This window comes from Carettochelys insculpta, chromosome 4 (assembly GCF_033958435.1).
Source record: "Carettochelys insculpta isolate YL-2023 chromosome 4, ASM3395843v1, whole genome shotgun sequence".
In the NCBI taxonomy this organism is placed as follows: Eukaryota; Metazoa; Chordata; order Testudines; family Carettochelyidae; genus Carettochelys; species Carettochelys insculpta.
This window is the reverse complement of record NC_134140.1, coordinates 100,825,243-100,849,053: the sequence shown is the minus strand read 5'-3', so window position 1 is coordinate 100,849,053 and position 23,811 is coordinate 100,825,243. Positions and strand designations below refer to the sequence as shown.

Below are 23,811 nucleotides of genomic sequence, written 5' to 3'. Positions count from 1 at the left end.
CCAATGGCAAAACATCACAACAGACAAATGGGTGCTGGAAATTATAGCCATGGGTTACACGATCCCCTTCCAGTCACTACCACCACCGAAACCTCCCACCCAGCCTCTTCTCAGGGACCCTTCTCATGAGACCAGGCTGAAGCAGGAGGTGGATTACCTCATGTTCATAGGGGTGGTGGATAGAGTACCAGAACAATTCCAAGGGAAAGGCTATTACTCACGATACTTCCTAACAGAGAAAAAAAACAGGAGGCTGGAGGCCGATCTTGGACCTACGGGGCCTCAACTGGTACTTGCGCAAACAGCGCTTCCGGATGATTACAGTTGCCTCCATAATTACGGCACTGGACGATGGAGACTGGTTTGCAGCCCTCGACTTACAAGATGCTTACTTTCATATAACAATCCACCCAGCACACAGACGTTTCCTCCACTTCAAGGTAGGCGGGGAGCATTTCCAATACAGAGTTCTTCTGTTCGGCCTATCTTCGGCACCCAGAGTTTTTACCAAAACCCTGGCAGTGGTATCAGCTTACCTGCACAGGCAGGGCATGTTCATTTTTCCATATCTGGACGACTGCCTACTGAAAGGAGCCTCAAAGGCAGAGGTCCTACGCATGATACACGTCACCGCGAACGCGTTCACTTCGCTGGGCCTAGTTATCAACCTCACAAAGTCAAAGACTGAGCCCACGCAAGATACAGAATTCATAGGGGCGCTCATAGACTCTATTACATCAAGAGTATACCTGCCTGACGCCCGCTTCCACACCATCAAATCCCTGGTACAAGTCATGATGTACAGCCCCACGGTGCCGTTCCTAATATGTCTGCAACTGTTCGGGCACATGGCGGCCGCCACGTTCGTGGTACAGAATGCCAGGCTACATATGCGAAGCCTGCAGCATTGCCTGGCGAGCGTTTACAGACCAGCAGCCCGTACCATCCACAGGGTAGTATCGCCCCCGACGGAGGTACAAAAGTCACTAGCATGGTGGGCAGATCCCAAGAACCTGCTAGTGGGAGTACCCTTCCACCAACCACAGATTTCTATTTTTCTTACAACTGACGCCTCCCACATAGGATGGGGAGCACACATTGGCAGCAAGGTGACGCAAGGGCTATGGTCCCCTGCGGAACAGACACTGCACATAAACATACTGGAGCTCAGAGCAGTGTTCAATGCGTGCAGACATTTTCGAAATGCCTGCACTGCAAAGTAGTCGGGATCAATACCGACAATACCTCCACCATGTTTTACATCAATCGACAAGGAGGGGCATGGTCCCGTGCGCTTTGCGCAAAAGCAGTCCAATTGTGGAACTGGTGCATTGCCAACAACATAACGTTGAAAGCCTCGTACTTGCCCGGCGTCCACAACGTGAAGGCAGACCAACTAAGCAGGCGCTTTGCACTCACGCACGAGTGGCAGATCCGCTCTGACCTGCTCCGACGCATATTTCACACTTGGTGGTTTCCCCAAATCGATTTGTTTGCCGCCCAACACAACAAGAAATGCTCTCAGTACTGCTTCAGAGCAGGAATAGGACGGGGGTCCTTGGGGGATGCCTTCATGATCTCATGGAAGGGCCCTCTACTCTACGCGTTACCCCCTACAACACTCATCCACGAGGTTCTACAGAAAGCCAGAAGGGGGAGAGCTCGCATGATACTCATCGTCCCAACCTGGGACCAACAACAATGGCTTCCCCTGCTTCTGCGCATGTCGGGCCATCCACCACTCCCCCTACCGGTAGCGCCGGACTTACTCACGCAGGCTCAGGGGTCCATAGTGCACCCGCATCCTCAGGGACTCCGCCTACAAGCATGGCTAATCCATGGCTCAGCGCCTTAGAGAGCACATGTTCGGAGGGAGTAAAATAAGTCTTAGAGTGTAGTCGAAGGACCTCCACCAGAAGGACTTACGAGCAGAAGTGGACACGATTTACCTTCTGGTGCTCTTCCAAGCAGTTAGCTCCTCTCGATGTCCCTATAACTGTAATTCTAGAATACCTGCTGGACCTCAAGCGAGACGGGCTCTCTCTATCCTTGCTAAAGGTCCACCTCACAGCTATATCAGCCTTTCGACACAAAGAGGAAGGGCCCACCATATTCGCCCATCCTATCATCAAAGGTTCCTGAAGGGGCTGGTAAATCGGTACCCCACTCGGAAACCGCTACCACCGTCATGGAGTTTGGACTTGGTACTCCACACGCTATCGGCACCACCCTTTGAGCCATTAGCCACGGTACCCTTCCGACTACTTACCATGAAAATGACCTTCCTTCTCGCGATTACGTCAGCCCACAGGGTGAGCGAACTCGCAGCAGTAATGGCAACGCCACCCTGCACAGTATTCTCAAAGGAAGCGGTGATCTTACGGTTACATCCAGCCTTCATTCCAAAAGTTTCCTCAGAGTTCCACATTAACGAACCAATAGTATTACCCTCGTTTTATCTGAAGCCTCACAGCTCCAGCAAGGAGGCGCAACTGCATCTCCTAGATGTGAGGAGGGCATTGGCCTTTTACATAGACAGAACTAAGCCCTTCCAGAAAACGGACAGACTCCTGGTGTCTCTCGCTCCCAGGTCGAAAGGGGAAGGCCTCTCTTCCCAGAGGATTTCAAATCACATTGTGTCCTGCATAAAACTGTGTTACGAGCTCCGTAAGACCCCTCTGCTAGCTCCGCCCAAGGCTCACTCCGCCAGAGCGATGGCGGCGTCAACGGCCTTCTTCAAGGGAATCGCATTGAAAGACATTTGCAGAGTGGCGACTTGGTCATCTTACGACACCTTTGCCAAGCATTATGCCCTGCACCGGGTGTTCGATGAGGATACCCATCTGTTGACAGCAGTCCTCTCAAGGGCAAGCTGCACATGAATCGAGTACCCACCTCCTTACTTGGGGTCACTGCCGGGTAGTCACCTACTGTGGAGCACCCACGGGGACCACTTGAAGAAGAAAGAGAGGTTACTTACTTGTGTAGTAGCGATGGTTCCTCGAGATGTGCCCCCGTGGGTGCTCCACTACCCACCCGTTCCTCCCCGCTTCGGATCTCTGTCCGGTGTTTTTCAGGAGCATCCGGGGTGGTTGGTTAAGGAACTGTCGGGGACCGGATCGCGCACATGACCGAGAGCATGTGAAGGAGCGGCGTGCATCAGCGCATGTGCGATGCGAAGGAAACTGCTAGAAAATTTCCAATCTGCGGCACCGGAGCAAGCCCAACATCTACTGTGGAGCACCCATGGGGGCACATCTCGAAGAACCATCGTTACTACACAAGTGAGTAACCTCTCTTTCGTCGTGATAAAGAAGCTATTAAGGTTTGTTTTGTTCTGGAAAGGCAGCACTAACTAACCTGAAAGATACTAGTGACTCGAGAAGTAGGGAAATAAAATGTCACAAGAACCATTTCTGTATTTTTTAAGTAAAAAAGCCAAGATTCTAAAATTTAACTAAGAAAAAAAAATAAGGAAACAACTAGAAACACAAACCCAGTTTCAGGTCAATTTTAAAGTTGTGGTTTAACTGGGAGCCAGGTTAGAAAACTGCTAACTAACATTTGGAAGGGTTTGATATTCAGTTGGTTAGTTATTCCAGTTAATTTTCAGATGTCAGTAGTTTCTGTAACATACACTTGGCCAAAATTTCGAAAGGGCCATGCTAATGGCCAAATTGGAGAACACTAATGAGGCACTGAAACGAATATTCAGTGCCTCATTAGCATGCTGCCAGCTGCAGCATTTCAAAAGTGCCGCATTTCAATTGTGCATGGCTCATCTACACAAGGCCCTTTTCGAAAGGACCCCGCAAACATCAAAATCCCCTTATTTCTATCAGAGAATCATAACAGGGCATTTTTCAAAGTCTGAATATGCATTTTAGTGCCTCATTAGTATTCTCCGATTTGCCCTTTAGCATGGCCCTTTCGAAATTTTGGCCAAATGTAGACACAGCCACTGAGTTTTTAGCACCTAATAAATGGGAACATTTAATTCAGATCAGTTTTGTGTAGTCTGAAGATTTTAATATACACTAAGTTGTAGGAGTCTTTAACAGAAGACACTTATTCACTTTGTAAAGATACCTCAAAGATTTAATATCTGGAGAAGAGTGACTGATGTGCCTAGAAGTATCGTGACACTTTGATACATTTTGCAAAAAACAGAATTAATTTAGTCTGCATAGGAAAAGAATGAAGAAAGAGGACCTCTCTAATTTATTTACAATTATAAAGGGCATTGTGAAAACTCATCAGTACTTCCTTTTAATCTTTAAATGTGTGGCTAAATTAAAGGCATTATGTTAAGAACAAATAAAAGAAAATACAGTTTGAACTGGCTAGTTTGGCACCCTCATGACCTGACCTTTGCCAAATGAGGGAATTTGCTGGACCACGGGAGGTCAATATTGTCTAGCATGTCACCAACACTTCCACTGCTTACTGGGTTCTTAGAGGAAATTTAGGGGTAATTTACAGCTAAATAACAGCACAGAACCCTGAGAACCATGGCTGTAAACAAACTTTATGGGACCACGGGAAACTTGGCCACACTCCTGATATGTGGTCATCAAGCTAACTAAAATGTTGGATTATGGATGTTGCCAGAAAAGAGAGTACTGGACGGGGAGGTTCAGCCTGTACTGCATTACACAGCGTAGTGTCAGCTTGTGAACTTCACTGCTTCATTACATCAGTAAATTGAGTCAAATGCTTTAGCTAACTTTAATGGTCACAGCATTAAACAGTGATATGAGCAGTAAGCAACTGCTAGTTTAATAATATACCCAGGCATACCTAAACCACTTACACAATAAGATGAGGAAAGCATTCCTCCTAATTCATGGCGGTGGACAATTATTTAAAATGCAGGGAGGCGATGGTTTAACTTCCTTGAATGCACCGGGTACTGATCATTTATTCAAGCAAGATACTCCACTGGATTAATAACAAAGCAGCGCTATAGCACCTTGAAAACTAACCACTTTATTTATTAAGTAATGAACTTTACCCACTGAAGCTCATAATTTAATAAAAAGTTGATTAGTCTTTAAGGTGCTACAGGACTTATTTGTGAAGCTACAGACTAAGACAGCTACTCCTCTGAGTCTATCAACTGTGTAAGTTAGTTTCCTAATCTAATATTGTAAATCGTATGACTACATGGGTTAAAGAACAGCATCTATAGATGCTTCATCTTGGCCTGCAAAAGTAAGAGACACGTGCCGCAAGTTTTTGGTAGATGACAAGACACAGTCATATCAGCTGAACAGTATTTAATGTAATATGCTTTTAAATAAATTTGATGACGATACATAAATACACAACATGGTTCTCAGTATCAGCATTTCATGAACAGGCAATAAATAATTATTAAATTAAAACAGACAATTGATATAAAAATAGAAACTTCTGAAAATGTAACAACTATACAGGAGTTATATAAACCATGCTAAAACACACAGAGGTGTCTAAAAAGGACACCTATGACTAAAATAATAAATAGATTGTTAATCCTCCCTAGGAGGTAAAAAGCCCCTGTGACTTACTTTAAGCACTCAGACAGCTATAGGAACTCTCACCCTGTTTTTGCACTAGATGGTGCTGCAAAAGCTGTTAATACACAGACTGTTCAGTTTATAAATGTGAATATGTTCAGACTGGCTACACAGATGAGAAACTTCTAGATCGGTTCTTCCTACACGCTGACTTCCTCAGAGAATTTCTTTTTTTTCCTGATGATGGTGATGCCAGACAAAAATACACATTTATCCTGAACATGGATTGGCTTCTTGTTGATTTTGCTGTTCCAAGTTTTGGATTCAAATAATTCATCCTAGTCTAGTATACTCCATTTCTCAAATTCTGATGACAACTGTACATGTATATTAAACTGTCCTGCACCTCCATTGACCCTGTGAGCAATGGCTTTTGAGGTGAGGGCAAGCCCAAGTAAAAAAAATGACATTAGAAGAGGAGTAAAAGGCTACAAAAACCAATATTCTTTCATAAATTTTTCATGATTGTGCTTTTAAATAATCTGGTTATCCATTGGCCTGTGAGATGGAAACACAGGGGAAATGTCTCATCCTTTGTAAAATAGCTCAAATTCTACTTAAGCTTATTTTGAGGGTTTATACATAATTTAAGTAGTTCACAGTCCTTGTGCTGAGCTGCACAGAAGTGAATTTTACCCTGTAAACAGGTTTCACTGCGCATTATGTAATAACTCATTATTCCTAGATATTTATTGCCAGTACTAGCCAGGCACAATGTAGCTTATTAATTCTTCATGGAGGCAAAATAGTTAATTTTTACGTCTCCTTTATTATAGTTTATTAAGATTTTTAAAAGGATCAGAGGGTGATAGAATGTGTCCTTTTAAATGCTTTGTAATAAATTTAAAATAATTTGAAAAATGGAGCAACTTATTGAAAGCACATACAGATACAGTGGTTACCATCCCACACATTCTCCCAAACTCCCACATCACACAAAAAATCATATTTCATTACAGACAGAAATCACTGAATAGCTTATGACATTCTGGTAAATGTTGTTTCTCTAGAGCAGCCTTTCAAAACTGCCATCAAATTTACCACCCAGGGATAAAATCTGCTTGCCCACTATTTCACTGTGATTATTGATGAACATGGAAAATATTTTATTTTGCCCATCCAAACAAATTATTTTCCCCATGCGAGTGGGCAAGTAGAATTTTGGCAAGTAGAGTACTCTTGTATTTCTAAACCAGCTAAGATTGGGAAATACTTGAAATCTCATGAAAGAAACTTTTCCTGAGAAATGTTGAGCCTAATATCCATCAAGAAGCTTTGAGTATCCAACTCATCTAAATGTTTTGAGGAAAGGCCATCACTAGTGCACCCCGCATACAATACATCATCATAATCAATACAGAAAATTTACATTTTCATTGTTTTCTTACATAATATAGTGTCCGCTTTAAATAGTAGGTGTCCAGTAGTCTTCATATCCATTTGGCTCTATTTGTGATTTGTGATTGTTTTGTGATTTGCTGTGAAAACAACATATTGTTAAGTTATGTAAAGGATGTCAAAATGTTCTAAAAAACAGAGACAAAATACCAAAAACTTATCATGAAGAGTGAATGTTGATTACCTCCTGTAGCAATGATAGAAAGCTATCCAAAAATTGTCTGGGAGCTTCTTTAGCATAAGATTCACATGCAGAACAATTCTGAAAAACAAAGAAAAGGGCTTATCAGACACTCTGCATTTGAAAAGTATGTCATTACAAATAATAATTTGAGATAATTGAAAGTGTGTGATGTGCTAAAAGTGCCTAAGTATTGTTCTCTTTTAACAGATGGGAAAACTGAGGCATAGACAGATTAGGTCATAGCAAAGTGAGCCAATGGCAGTTGAAAGAAGCACCCACAGCCACTGATTGATATTCTTACACTAATCAGGAGACACACTGACCTCCATATTTCACATTTCCCATTATTTAGCTATGTGTGAACAGTTGATTAGAAGGATATGATCTTAGAAGGAAGTACTAAGAATATTTACATCTTTAACTCTTAGTATAGACATAAGAAGAATCTGTTCTTTCACCAGGCTTTACAGTTAGGATGCAATAAATTGCAAAATACGGTGCAATTATTAAACTAGCAATCGTCAATCTTACCATGTTAGTAATGGTGTCTGTACTAATTGGCCTCCTCACCCTCTTAATCAGGACTTCAAATTGGTCACGTGTTTCATTATTTGCTGGTTCTAAGTGTAAGCTTGCATTCTGAAAGCAGTTGAAAGCAGAAGAGAAGCATTTACTCTGGAAGAGAAATGTTGAAATAATTAAATTACTGCCAAATATTTCTAGAAAGTAAACTAATGCTTTTTACGTTTGCTTGGTTACCGATACATCATTCTCTCCTGCCAACAAACCAAAGAGCTCTAACTCAACTTCTTGTTTAAATCTTCTTTATTTTGATTTATACACATCCATTAAAAAGAGTATGTGTTTGTTACTAACTTCTCCTTGACAAATTTTAAACATTTTTAAAATGCACAATTCCTAAAATATCTTTGGCCATTAATAAACACAATTACAGAACCAGAATTTAATCAAGAAATGAATCTTGCTACATCTAGTGGTATTTTGACAGGCATAAATATACATTGTGATCCATTTTGACATTTCTAACCTCACATTCAATACTACTTACAATTTACACAGGGCTTTATATTTTCAAAGCATTGTACCAATTTTAAGTATCCCCAAGGAATGGAGATGCAGAAATTAAGTGTATTGTTTAAAGAAGGAGGAAGGATAAAAACTCAGGGAATTTTGGCTTCCAGATTCATTTCACCCTTTTCAATAACGGTGCTATTATTTCTGCTTTAAACTGAGATGCACCTGAAACCAGTTGAATCTACTCAGAAAATTGTCTCATTCTTTTTTGTGCCTTGGTCTCGTGGCATATATTTTCCTGTGGGCACTTTTTATACTTTGTGCAAAAGTTGCCAATGTTTCCTCCCATCATGTTGCCAATGTAAGTTAATTTTATTAATTCTGGCAGCATGACACTTTGACCCACCCAGAATCTCTCATTCTGTGCAGTGGTCATTTTCCTTCCTATGCATAGCTGTGGAAACTACTAGTGAAACTAACTACTCAGTGGAGAGAGAGCAGCATTGTTTACTGTAGCTAACTTCTAACCCACTTTGCACTTTCCAAAGCAGAAAATTTTTTCAAAAATGCTGATTTTGCACATCAACAAAGAGATAAAACCGTCATCTTTGTTTTGCATACCAACTGCTACCCAAACTCAATCTCATCCGGTATATAAAGTATCAATTTAATTTTCTTCTTGTACAGGGACAAGATGATGATCTCACTATGTATTTCTTACAGAATTTTTTTAACAGAAACCCTTTTGTCAGTCACATACAACATTATATTTTCCTTAAAAACCACACAATTCGTATTTGTCTCAAGCATGTTACTGTAACAAGTCTAACTTACTGGAAAAACAAAACATTCATTTTAAAGAGTTCGATTTTCCAGCTGAAACTGAAAACATTTTTCTGTCTCATCTGTGATGAGCTGAGAAACCAGCAATTCTCATGTAGGCACTTTTTTTTTGCTGACTTAACAGTTACCTGAAGATAGGCTAACAGACATATAAACAGAAGGATAGAAAAAAGATTCTGCCTGCAGACTGTTCATGCCCAGCTGAGAATATCAATAGATAGATGTTAAAGTTTACCCCAAAGTCATGGGAAGCTGATGACAAATCTGAGAAATGGATAGGCAGGCGTGTAAAGTCACCATATCAGAAGCTATTTACAGCAATGGGTAAAGGGTATTTTACGTCTGACTCAAAATAATGTTGCTGCTTACCCTGAAGAACCTTCACTTCCTGAGCTAGAAGCCATGGTGCCAGAGTCTCTGCTAGCACAAATCTGCATAGTGCCACTAGTTTCGGTCAAGTTATGTCTATTATTACCAGCTAAGGATCTGACTATGTTCCACTTCACAGTTGAATCAATTTTAAGATTATCATCTCATCTTCAGTATATTTTCTCCTCTTTGTTGATGTAATCTTATTTCTTAAACGTGTCCTCACAAACTACTGTTTTAACATTTAACTGGTAAACGCACAAGGAATTGTGTGGGGTTGCATTGGGGCTAACACTCAGTCCACTCACAGGAAGCTCCAAGGAAGTCAAAACCAACAGTGACAAACCACTGAATTTTGGGTCATGTATAAGGCAATCTTCTTCCTGTATGTACAGGGGCAAATTCAGCCCCCATATAAGGAAGTACAGTTTCACTGATTTCAGGGTAATTTCATTCAAGTACATTAGTCCTGACTTGGTCACATTTGATTTCATGGCTAACCTGCTCCAAAAGTTTGTAATTTAATCAGTAAAAATTTAACACCAATGAATGAGACTGTTTGCATTGCTACAAACACCCAGGACAATCATTAGCATTTGAGGACTTGACTGACAGTGAAGTATGATTACTTTTAAGCTCTTTATCTGTTCACGAAGGGCTTGCTGCAGTGACAAATTTACCGTGTTCTGAGACTTGCTGAACTCTTAATGAAATCAAAGGATGTGTTCAGCCCTCACAGAATCAGGCCCTAGAACTGTCCTCTAAGTTGCAAGTAAACTGTCTCTTCCTGAGCTCGACTGACAATGTTGTTTTGAAAAACTTATGATTAAGCAATTAGTCACTAGCTGTAGTCGCTTCATTTCTGGGATAGTGGCCGGTTATTTTAGTGACACGATAGCTGATCATCAAATTCTTTTCACTTTGAATGAAATTGTAGACATTCAAAGAAATTTTAAAAATCCCCAGTAATTTGAATATAGTAGGATTTTGCATTGCATGTGTTCCCAGCAGTGACATACCGTAGGTCTTGTGTGGATCATGCATGCTTATAATTTTTTTGCTTTTCTGGTGAGTAACAAAGAAGCTAACTAAAGACCATGTAACCAAAGTTGAGCAAAATAAGGTGAGTTTTTTCCTCTATTTTATTCTTTAATGGGTTTACAAAGCTGGGCAGGGTGGAGTTTCAATTTATTCATGTTTTAGTGAATCACCATGCCTAATAGTACATATTAATCAGAAGATTGTTTTAAGGTTCTTGAAATATTTGCTCAAATCTGTATATTGCAGTTAAAGCTAAAGCAGCTGATGCTATAACTTAAGTGTTGTATTAAATAAGTACATGGTCTAGAATTTAGTTCTGCGTTGGTGAATGTCAGAAAAAAGCATAAGTGGAACTCATTCACCTTCTAAACTTTTGAAATGTGTAGACTTTATTTTGTCCTCTAAATTTAACTTTACTACACATCCTGCAGTGTGATACTTCCCTTTGCAGGCATTCTCTGACTTACCTCAGTGTTATTCTTATGTATAAATAAATAGCAGTTCACAGAACTGAAAAAAGTAAACATACAATCTGAAATATACAGTGACTTAGTCTTGTTACTTGAATGCAAGGAAAGAAAATATAAAGAAAATTGCATCCAGTGGACTGTAATAATGCAGTCCGTAGGTCAGAAGGGACCATCATGATCATCTAATCTGACCTCCCACACAAAACAAGCCACAGAATCTCAACCTTCCTCTCCTGTAAGAGACCCCTAACCTCTGGCTGGATTACTGAAGTCCATAATTTGTCATTTAAACATGAATTGTTTTATAGAAGTCAGTGGGACTAATCATGAGTAAAGTCTGCAAAGGCCTGTTTTTCCATTTTTGTTACTTCATTTCAGTAAGTAGTTTTAATTGTATTAGTCTTGGAGGTTCTGAGAACTTTCAGTTACTAGTGCAGTCAATGTAAATTGAAGATCTTCACAGGACTGAGTCCTTGAAGAGTGATATTGATTATCAATCAACTGTTTGAATGTCTGATGAGTAATATTGATTATCAATCAACTGTTTGAATGTCTGATACTAGCTCTTAAGTTTCAAGCCAAGGGAATATTTCCAGTTCGTATGGCAATGGGTGCTCTAGAAATATTCATATTGTAATAGAACTAATAACAGAATACTAAAACATGCTATAAGAGTAACCTGGTATTTAGAACACAGAAATAAGAAGCACCTTCTTAAAGTATTGTCTGCTTTTTAAATCTAGTATTAATAGTTTCAAATCTAATCTTACGCAGTATGTGTTAGAAAAAATGCAGTTGTTGCTTTTAAAGAGAGTGAGCGTATTTAAAATAAATTCACTATATTTAGAAGGAAATATTAGAGAAGTCTTACCTCCATGTCTTCTGGTGTAAGCTGATGTTCAACATCCTAAAATAAAGGAATTTGTATTTTTAGTATCTAAAAATCTCTCCCTGTAGGTTTATTCTCAATAATACATACTGAGAAAAAATTATAGATTTTTATATTGTCACAAATATTGGTCTTACCTTAACTTTCACTTTTTTTTTCAACTCATTGACTGTCTTTACAAGCTCTTTGTATCTTAGCCTTGTTGGGGCAGCTGCACTCAGCAGCATACTGGAACAGAAGAAAAACAGAAAGAAAGTGATCATCCTCTCCATATTGAAGGGTTTAGATCTAAAATATGCCCAGAGTAGAGTAAATGCTATCCAAGAAGTACACTTCACTTTAACTGTGCTCAGGTATGCTGCATACCTACCTATTTATTGATCCTTACCGAAGCTGTAAACCCACCCATTTCAGTTTGGAAAGCTTTGTAGAATGGATTAATGAGTAACCCTTTTTTCTTTTCCACTGGCTAGGTGTATGTGTGTGACTTAGTGCGTAGGGGGCAAGGATTGATGGAGTGAATAAAAATATGTCCCATCTGCAGATTGGACAGGAAAAAAAATGAGAGAAGGTGAATTCCCATTTTCACTTTGAGTCAAGAAATGAACACAGTAAATAATAGGTACTTAGAAACCACAACCCTCAGTAAACAAAGATGCTACATTTTTTTTCTGCCTTATACAGCATCTTACCTGTCCCCTAGCACAAATGTGTATTTGTAATAGCACTGTAGTAATGAGTAAAGTGGCACACTTATTTCTCTTCATGACCCTTTTAATTTAGGCACACACATATTTACCCTACCTGCTTTGTAATTTCTACAGGCAATGTTAGTTTTTTCTATTTTTTTTAAGGAATAACATCTTTTCAGATATTATAATTATTTTGGCATTTTCAAAATAAACAGGCATGGTTTGATGTCAGTAGTTGAAAGTTAGGATTCATCTGAAGTAGCTTGAATATGCTGTGATTAATAAATTAACTTCATAAGCATTTCCAACTGTTTTAATTACATCCTAGAAAAATATATCCACTGAGCTATGGTACATAGTATGAGTCCCTGATCCTCCAATGTGCTGTAGACCACTGAGACGGAGTATATTTCAGGATCAGAGCCTAATATGCCACCAATTCCAAAGAAGTTTCTTGTTGGACAACAGTAACAGAGCAGCTGTGGTGGTTAAATGCATTCAGCTGTTATGAAAATAGAAGTCCATACTTGACACTGAGTTTAAATTTTCACTTAATCAGTTTGTTGTGCATGAAGGATACTGAAGCACCTATTATATGACTAATGAAGGAACAGGTTAGTTAGTTTGAATTAGAATAAATTAAAATGACTCCTTTAAAAAATTTAGCATGCTGTGTTATACCATGATTTTTCCTCTTCCACCTCTCCTGGATTACTTTAATTATGGAATAAGGCAGAGCCTTCGAACTTTTCATATAGTGAAAAACTCATTACAATCTGGCAAACTAACTTCATTTGAAATGTATTCAGGACTCATGCTTGTTGTCTTTTTCGTTCTCCATAAATGAGTTTCTTCTTCAGCAGAGGCTGATGAATAATGTTCTATTGTGCAGAATTTCAAGAACTGCACACTTTCTAAATGAATGTTATCTCCCATTGTTGTCAGAGGGAGTGAGGCTAAATATGCCATTGTCAAAGATGCTTTCTTTCAAAACAGCCACTGCCCACCAAAGGTCGCAGATCCTATAATGGATGGTGTGTAGACAGACTACTATGCCTGTGAGGAACTCCACCACACAGATATTCCCTCATACAGTATACTGCAAATACTGTACTAAGGCTAAAGCTGGGCCCCCACATAGGGGCTCACCATCTGCTCCGCTTTGCACCCTCTGTTCCCAAAAGTGACACCATAAAGAGGAGAAAAAATGCTCACGTTGGAAAAATCACTTAAATCAGGAATGAAAACACTATTATGCAACAGCTATAACTGTATGGCGTTACTATGGGGCAGAGTTAAGGTTATATGAGCTTTTGACTTAAATCTTCACCTTTGAATTTCCTGAGTATATAACAGTTGTTTTGGAATAATTACAAAATTGTTTGTCTTAACTCATTTGTAAAAATATTCTATGTGTGCATGCACACATGTGTTTGCACACTTTTCTCTGACACAGGTCAAGTATTCTTGATTGTTCTTTTTTCATTTAGTAGCATAAAACTGGTAAAAAACACACAAATATTTCCTGACACACTGCAAATTCAAAAACATTTTATGGTTTCTTTTTTTTTATAATTTTGATTTTTCATTTTCTTTGGGTTTTTTCCAAACAGCATGTAACTATTTTGAAATTCAGAAATGTTCAGAAAGGAAAAATTTAAAATGTATTTTTTTATTTTTACCAAATGCTACCTGATGGGTGAGATGGCCAGTTAAAATTGGCAAAACAAAGAAATTACAAAACCAAAATTAAAACAAATACAATAAAAACAATATTTGGTAGTATGAACTAGTAGGCAACATCAGGGGCGATTTGATAGCAGCCTTTAACTTCCTGAAAGGGGGCTCTAAAGAGACTGTTCTCAGTGGTGACAGATGGCAGAACGAGGAACAATGGTCTGAAACTGCAGGGCGAGAGGTGTAGGTTGGATATTAGGAAAAACAAATTATTTCACCAGGAGGATGGTGAAGCACTGGAATGCATTACCAAGACAGGTGAGGGAATCTCCATCCCTAGAAGTTTTTAAGTCCTGGCTTTCCATAGTCGTGGATAGGATGATTTAGTGGGGGTTGATCCTGTTTTAGGTCCCTTCTAGCCCTAGAATTATATGATACTATGATTTTAAAATTTAAACTTTTTAATGAAAAATGTACTAATTACATTTTTCAATCTTAAAATAACGTGCATTTGGGGATTTCTAAAGACCAATTTTGGCTGAAAATTGGTTTTAGCTGTGAGTCTTTGGCATCAGTAGCCGCTATATATGTTGATTATTAATAACTGTTACTAATACAAAGTTGTTATTAATCAAGGTTCATTTGTGGAGACTGGCAGAAATAAACAGAGCCATGTTGGAGGGGCTCTATTCTGTTCTGTCAAAGAAAATCCATGAATTAATATTGGGCTTGTTTTTATTTACCCTATAACTCTCATGTTAAATTCTGCAGGGTTATGTTTCGCCAGTTGTTCAATGTGCATGTGAAGCTACTGGGGTAGATAGTGAGACCATTTATGCTGCAGTGTTATTAATATGCAGTTGATACTGAAGTCTGTCTTTCTTTTGTAATGGCTTGGATATGCAGTTTCTTTGTTCTCACCAGGTCAGGCTGACGTAGCAGTTTGGATCAGGTTCTCAGTTCAGTCACAGGCATGGAGGTAGAATGAGCCTCCAGAAGAAACGCCCTCTTTTTTGTTTCTTTTTTTTCAGAGAGGCCCTCAACTGTGGGTTCTGCCTTTCCCATCATCTAGTCTAGAATTCATAGATTACGGTAGTAAAGAGAGGCTTTCAAAAATCTTCCTCCACTTTGTCATATTTAGCCATGCCATTAGTAGATACTTGTCCCTTTTTCCATGTGGTTGTATTACTGCAGGGTGCTTAGCATAGAGTTACACTTAAAGACCTAAGAATCTGAAGCGAATGCGGAGTATATGTGGCCACTTATTTTTGTTGCTCTGCACAATAAGTTTATTACATTGAGGCATGAGAAATGGTGTTGTTTACCACAATGATTTTGGGTGCAATTTTAATTGTTGGTTGTCATTTGTGAAGTCCTATATATCTGTGTTCAGGGGCTTCACAGTAGAAAAGCCATAGAACCATACCTATTGCACTAACAAACATTGCAGTTGTGATATTCCATAATTTTTTAAATAGTGTAGTAGCTCTAAAGTTACTGGTGGTGTGATACTGAACATGGGCAACATTAATTTTTAATTGTGTCTAATGCAATTATTTTTTGAGGTATGCACATACAAAGGATCTGATTCAAAGTCTTTGGAAAAAAGATGGAAGGAATCCCGTTGATATCTATAAACCTTGGATCAGGCCCAACTTAGTACTTTTAAATCTGCATACACCTTGAAATAGGCAAGTGGAATTTGCTCAAACCTTCAAAAACAGAACCAAAACACAAACAGAAGAAATCTGTAACAATAAAAATGTTTTGCTAAAACAACATTTTTCTGATAGCAATTCTTGCATAAAGAAAACAAAGTAAAACATCCCTCTATGTATAGGGTCTTATAATGTGATCATTCTTAATCAGTGGCCTGAGGGCCCTGGAAGGGCCAGGAGATCTTCCAAACAAGGTCAGTCTAACTTGTGGCCCAGGACAGAAGGCTGAAGCCCCATCATATGAGACTGAGGCCCACGGTCCTGCGTTCTTCCATGCAGGGCTAAAGCTGAAGACTAATCAACGTAGCTCTGGGGGACCCATTTGACATGGGGTCCTGGTCAATTGTCCTTCTTGCTATCCATTAAACTGTTCCCTGATGGGCCATGGACTTTGTATAGCATGCTGGGGAGGCCTCAGAAAGAAAAAAGTTTAAGAACCCTGTTATACAGCATTTATGTGGTCCTAATGTGAATTCATCAATGGCTGTTTCACCAGTGAGCAGGTTATTCAGCATAGCATAATAGCAAAACAAATTAAAAGCTATGTGAGATACTGGAGTGCTGTACATTTTTCCATTCTTTACCCTCATTCACAGTGAAAATATTTGGTATAGTTAGTGAGGAAGTTTCTGAAGGATTCTGTTAAACAGGTCAATCACAAGACAGGCTCAGGAACTTGGAGACTGAATGCAATACACTGGCTATTGCTTTACTGCCTTTTAAGATTGAACATTCTTTCATGCTAATGCAGCCTCTGCTTCCTAGAGACACCAGTTATAAGACTGAACTTGGAGCACGGCAAGAACTGAGCTTAGAATTAGTTTTTGTTGTTGAATATACTGTGTACATTGAAGATTTTTTTTTTTTTTTTGGCATGCATAAGTTTTGTCTCCTACTATTGAATGAATCCCTGGAGGCTTGAAATAAATAAAAATTGGATTGAGATGGGCTGTTTAGCGTTAGCAAACTTGGTTACTCTCAAACCTAGAAGTGTATTGAGATGTGTGACTACAGTAGGATAGGATTTTTATACACCTGACCTTCTCTGACTGGCCTGTAACAATTTTTCAGAATTAATATGCATGAGTATTTTCTGAGAGATATCAAACCCAAGGACCTAAACCCAGGCCTGTTCACTTGATGATTGAACCTAAGGCTGTGACATTTCTAGAGGTACAATCTGAGTAATAAAACAATAAGATGACTTAACCAACACCATATGATTAAATGATTTAAAAAAGTAGCCATATTGAGGTGGTTCAAATAGTCTGTTGGTCACGGGAAGTTAACCAGTAATCACAGTAAAATAAGGAAGTATTGGGCATACCATTTTCAAATTCAGGGCTGGTGTAAATAGCTTAAAAAAGTTTTGCTCAAAATAATGTCAGGTTTATCAATGCTTCAGTTGAACATTTATTAAGCTTTACATTTTAGTGGGAATGTTGTGCTATCCCTTTAAATGTAGATTTATTTAATGAGACTACAGAATGGAGATATGGCAGAAAACTTTAATGACAGCCTGCTAGCCAATATGTATGTTGTTCTAGATCTCACTCATCTTTTGGTGTTACATAGCGTTACCATACCAGTGTAACCTGGTATTTTACGTTAACGGACATGGTCAGCAATACATTTTGGCCATTTGAAAAATGGTACATATGCAACAAGTGAAAAAAAAAAACCCAAGGACAAATAAGAACTTCCTTTGTGTTCATGTAGCGGGGAAAACTCCTTGCTATCCTTCTCATCTGATAAGAGCGAGTACTGTGCTTTTTATGTACGTCACTTCTTTATTCTTGTGGCTTAGGAACATGCTGAGTCAAATAATTGCACTCTCTCTAGAATTACTTCACCAGTCAGGGACAGGGGGAACTGCCAGACAATGGAATTCTGAAAAACCTCAGATCCATGGTTGACGAGAGTTGTCTTCCTCTTAATGACTGTCACTTACTATCCAAATTTTAAATGAGTTAGACCCAGAACACACAGTTCCCCCGCCCACATTTTCCTTTACATTAGAACTGAATAAAGCCTTTTCCTATAGCTTAGTCATTGCTGGGTTAGATATGGTTCAACCAGTTAGACCTGCAAATGTACAGAATTGCTTTCAAAGAATTCTCTGGAGTTTCATCTACACCATAAGAGGTTGGGGAAAAAATGAGGATCAGATACTGTGTTTCAAAGTGGTTGGCTGGGGCAAAAGAACTAATGTGTAACAGAGACCAAAGAAACCTGTCTTTAAAATATTTAACAGTTGTAAAAACTCACTCTATTTTCTGATTGCCCCCTTGTTTTTGTCACTGTGGGTATTATTTTCTTTTGAGTCACTAAAGTTATTCTGAAAAGAGCACAAAGAAAATGTAAAAATAAGGAAAACAAAGTTTATAATTTGGAATGATATTAAATATAAAATGCAGAATAAATGCAACTGGGAAATTTAAATCTATAAGTACTGAGAAATTAACATAGAACATACAACAATGCAAAATTATACAGACAAGGAATCATAATTTTATGGTTAAGGCATTGGATTGAAATTTAGGCTTTTGGGGTTCAATTTTCTGTTCCATCACAAGTCTCCTATGTAAATTATAATCATGCTGTTTCTCAGTTTCCCATCTATAAAGCAGAGATTACTTTTTCCCCCAGCCATACAGGGATGTTTTTCAAGTGAATATAATATAATCTGATTCTGGAGGGCGTTGAGGGGAACAAAAAAAGGCCCTTTCCCATGACTCTGCATTATGTGGGGCAGGAACACCCACCAAGCTCCTGATGTCCTCAGGAGAGACAGCAGAAGCTTCAGGAGCCAGAACTTAAAATTGCGGCTGTTCCCATGATAGCATAAACTGTCTATTCTGTGGGTTTTTGGTTTTTTTTTTCTATGGGGAAAGGTATTTCACTTTTAAGGAAATACATTAGGTGGCAGGGGTAACTTGGGAACTTCTCACTGAAGCAGGACAAACAGGGCTCTTAGTGGGAGGTGTGGGGACCAGCAGAAAATGGGATAAAACAAACTAAAGCCATTTTTCTCCAGTGGACCGAGGCCAGCTGGCCACATGTCAGAACCTCTATCTTCTCACTCCTTTTCTATCATTGGTTTTTACTCTGTGTCTTGTTTAATTATACTGAAAGACCTTAGACTTCCCATACAGTTATATTTTCATACACAGGGGCTTGGTCTACACTGTGGAATTAGGTCGACAAAAGGCAGCTTACATTGACACAATTATGTCAGTGTCTATACTGCAGACTTGTTCTATATGATGGAAGTGCCTTACTATACCAATATAATAATTTCACTTCCATGGGAAAAAGAGGGATTATGTCAGTGTAGTTAAGAGCAACACTGTGTCTGTATTGATGCTGCTTTTCTTATGTTGGCTGTCTTATCAATTTCACGGCTCGTGTGGATGAGCTTTCCATTTTTATGGTTTGAATTGTTACCTTCTCTTTTCCCTTGTTTTATTTCTTCCCCAACCCCTTCCATGGCTATTTGTCTCACTGAAAAAGGAAAGAAGAGTTGGAAGAGGAAAATCAGAGATTTTTCCAAAGCTGTTCTCACTTTTTTCTCTTTTATTTTTTCCTACTTTTTCCATTGGAAAGTCAAAATGTTTTTCCACTAAAATTTAGTATTAGCCAAAACCCCAATTCCATACCAGATTTTTTTGGGGGTGAGTAGGCAGCTCTACATAGGAGCTTCTGTCCATACTTCACATGTAAAACTCATTAGTTAAGTGTCAAATTAGTATATAAATTAACTCAACACTGTACCCTAATATTCAGGCTTAAGTTTAAATAAGAATTAACAAGCTGCATAAGTAGTGTTTGAAATTGTTTTTCACGTGTACTGTAACTTACATGGAAGTGGTTTTGATGTCAGATGAAATGTTATGTCCAGCTTCTTTGGAGTTTTCAGAAATTCTTGGAATTTTCACAAATGCCTCAGTTGCAAAGGGGTGGTGGTGCTGCAGATACTGAGGTTTGATTTAACCATGCCCTGCCTCTCACTGCAGGATTTGCTGCAGCCAGTGGCCTGGGTGGATGCCAGCATCAGAATTACTGCTAGCCTATATCATGCGTGCTGTGTACTCTTTGTTTGTCAGTCCTGTCAGTTTGTACATCATGAACACTTGTGTGTGCTGCAGTGAGGAAACAAATTTAATATGGGAGCTTCATGTCCACAGCCATCATGGTGCATGGAAGCCTATTGTTCCTCCTTTCCTCTTTACTTCAGTCCACAAAAGTTCTTCCTTTTCAACTCCCTTAGGTACAGTCACCATTTTGGCATCTTCATCAATGTTATGACCTGACAAAAAAATCTCTCTACAGTCATTGGCAGTGTCTTTGCAGTACACCTGCATTCCAACTGCCTACTTCATAATCTGTTTAATCACAGGTATGCATTTGATAAAATCAGTGGGCATATTTATTGATGTAGTCTGCTTTCCACCACACTGCTCAGGAGATGAATTTGTGGAAATTTAACCGGTGAATTAAGCTAGTTTTATGGTCAGGTTGCTACGCTAACTTAGCAAAAGCAATACAGAGTATACTGGTGAATCTGGTCCAATATCTGGGTACTCAGGCTCCAGACTTTGCAAGTGCAATTGCTTGTCTGCAGGGTTGCCCATGCTAAGGAACTATGCATACCTTGGTCCTATCTCTTATCTCTGACTGCCCTTTTTCAAGTCTGGCTAAAGTTCTTTGCTAATATTCTGTCATCTTCTTTTGTACCCATAGCATTTCTGGATTCTCTAGTGTCATATTTTGGGAGAGTATTTATTGCAAAACACAAATATAAAATTAACATTGAGAATGAAGTGGTAAGTGAAGGAATACAGAAGTGACACAAGCATAAGGAAGCTGGGGGTCTCTAGCTCAAAATGATGCATTAAGCCAGTGGTGTCCAAGAGAAATTTAACCAGTCACCACAGGCCTCACCCAGCACCCTGAGCCAGGCACACTTCCCCCCACTCCCCCCTGCAAAATTACTCACTTGTAGCCACCCCAGGCTGAAGCCATGCTGCAGCTGGAACCTCCCTGGGCTGAAGCCACACCATGGCTGGAGCCCGCCGGGGCTGCCTCCGCCACTGCCACCATGCGCTCATCCCATCATGTAGTGGGGCACATATGCAGAGCGGACGGAGGGTGCCCCAGTTGTGTGGGTCTCCTGAGCTGAAGTTCGCCACACTAGGCCGCCCTGTTCGCCAGCGTATTGGACACTGCGAAATTAAGTGTCAGAGTGATAGCAAACAAAAACTCGTATCGCAGAAAATTCCCCTTTATAAAACTAAAATAACTACATTTGCAGTGCAGTTGTAGCCATGTCAGTCCTGGGATATTAGAGAATCTATGTAGGTGAGGCAATACCTTTTACTGGACCAGCTTCTGTTGGTGAGAGAGAGAAGCTTTTGAGTTTGTATGGAAAAGACCTAAAGAACAGCTCTGTGTAAGCTCAAGAACTTGTGTCTCTCATCAACAGAAGTTGGTCCAATAAAAGATATTACCTCATCTATCTTCTCTCTGAGACAACCATGACAAGTAGAACTCTAGATTACAATGTTAAGGAACTTCCCATTAGTTGGGAATTAGAAAAAAAGGGTGCCATATTTAGGTGCCTGCATATACATGTGTTTGTGTTCTGGCATAAAATACTCATGCGTCCATTCAAATATCAGTAAAACAAATACATTTCCCCATGTAACTCTTTCTTCCTCTCCATCTGAAGAAGCAACTGAAAGAAACCTCAGCTGACCTTGCAAATGGACTTGACCAATCCTGGATGAAGGCAAAATGGAATACAACTTCTACCATGAGATTTATCTGAATGTACCGGGCTCAGGTATGAAAACCTCCCCAGGTAAGAACCTAGAAAATTGTACACTGTGTGGGTACTAATGTTGAAACACTACCCATACTTGAAAGTAATTCAAATGTGAAGGAAAGAATTTTTTTAATACAATAAGTCAGACAGTTCACACAGAAGCAAGTTATAAGCCCTGAAGTTCAAAAAGATTTAGGTTTGTACCCACTCAGCTTTCATAATCAAGTTTCACTGCAACATAGACTGTTAAGATATTGTCTCTAAAGCTTACTGAACTCAGTGAAAAAACTCTTATTGTCTTGAGCTGGCTTTACGGCTGGCTCTTTGTGGTCATAAAAAGTTCTAACTAGCTACATGAATACAGGCTAAACTTCTACCTAGACTAATGGTGGGAGTTTTGCATTGAGTTAAACATTTCATACCATTCTAACTCTTTACCATATTTGAAAATAAACATCTTATACTAGCACTGATGAACATCATTTAAGTTTACCTTGTAGTCTGTTTTGTTGCATTGCAGTTGGTCTTTAGCTACAATGCCACTCATCTTAAAGGCAAACCCCAGGCAATGTAAAAAATTACAATAACATGAAATATCTGAAGTAAAAATATCATTTTACAGCATGGTATATAGTCTGAACATGCTTATATCACAATCCTTTTTATTTGTGTGTGTGTGTGTGTGTGTGTGTGTGTGTGTGTGTGTGTGTGTGTGTGTGTGTGTGTGTGTGTGTGTGTGTGTGTGTGTGTGTGTGTGTGTGTGTGTGTGTTCTTAAATCTTTGATAAGAGCACACTTCTTGTGAACGTAATATAACCACAAAGCCACATGGACACTTTCCAATTTTGTGGTGAATGGTTTGTGTCCAACTTGATTATCCTACTCTTTATCTGTTTAGCAGGTGTGTGCAGTATGACTTCATATTTTGTTTATATTTGGATTGTTGTTGATAAAGAGACCACTTCTGCAGCATTTATTAATAGTAATAGCTAAAAGTTATAAAAATATCATTTTATAAGAAGAGTCCAGAGTAAGTTACAAAGTTTGGGCCCAACATGTGCATGCATACTTTTTCACAAGATTGTCCACTGAAATTGGGCTACTTCCATGTGCATTTGCAGGACAGAGCATTAGTAGATAAACTACATATTATGGGCATCTTCAGAATTTTTACAACTTTTCTTTCATCTTGTCTTCCACCACCTCCATATGCACCCACAGCTTCTGTTCTAGCTGTTCACTTTCTCTCCTTTTCAAACATTTGTCTCCTAACTGTACGCCTCTTGTTCAGGTTTCTGTACACTTGAAAGTGAATTCTGATTAAAAAGAAACATGACTTCAAAGCAAAATGCTATTTCTGAACAAATCCATTTGTGGACACTATTATTCCAGAACAGGAATGCCTTGTTGTTCATCTTGGCCTGCTTCCAAAGTGAATTAAACTGATTTAAGGTCACTTTAATTCTGAGTACAGTTTAACTACTAACCCACCTTTAAAGTTAATTCAGATTAATTTTGGGGAGTTTCTCTGTATAGACGAATCAGAAATCTTGAAACAGCCTCACCCTTCCTGGATGACATGCACCTTTCCCCTTTCTCACTCACTACACATCTGTTAAAATGTTCGTATTTCATGAACCATTCTCATATTGATCTTGTTGTCAACAATGTCTTTGAACTTTCTAATTCCTGAAGAGTGTTTCCGTATGGTATATTTTTCAGATTATAACCTTTATAGTACAAGAAACAAGTTTTACTGTGTGTTCTGTAAAATATTACAAGCACTTACTACTGTAGTAATAAGCTTAACCATCAATAAAATGTAGCCACACTTTAAGACAGGAAGTGAAGAACATTGTAACACTTCCATAGGAAATTTTAGGATGCAAACTATAATTATGAGAAGTGGAATTTGCCTAGTTCTGAAATAATGGGTTTGGGATTGATGGGGAGATAATTGATATGGAGGAGGCCATTCTTTTTCCATACTGAAAGGTTTACTTCCTCTGGTGTATTTTGCTTGGGGAATTTTAATTGTTCTGGAGATCTTTAACCCTACTGATGAAGTAGGAGCATCATCATTCAGGCTACACTGAGCAACTGTCTGA

The 23,811-nt window shown here is 39.1% G+C and overlaps 1 long non-coding RNA gene across 1 annotated transcript in view; it reads left to right on the top strand.

Moving 5' to 3' along the window:
* Positions 1 to 21,685, top strand: part of LOC142012120 (uncharacterized) — a 28,043-nt gene extending 6,358 nt beyond the window's left edge. Inside the window, exon 3 of the long non-coding RNA XR_012645269.1 lies at positions 21,609 to 21,685. This is a non-coding gene — a long non-coding RNA (uncharacterized LOC142012120). The remainder of the gene's footprint in view (positions 1 to 21,608) is intronic.
* Positions 21,686 to 23,811: the final 2,126 nt, after the last annotated feature.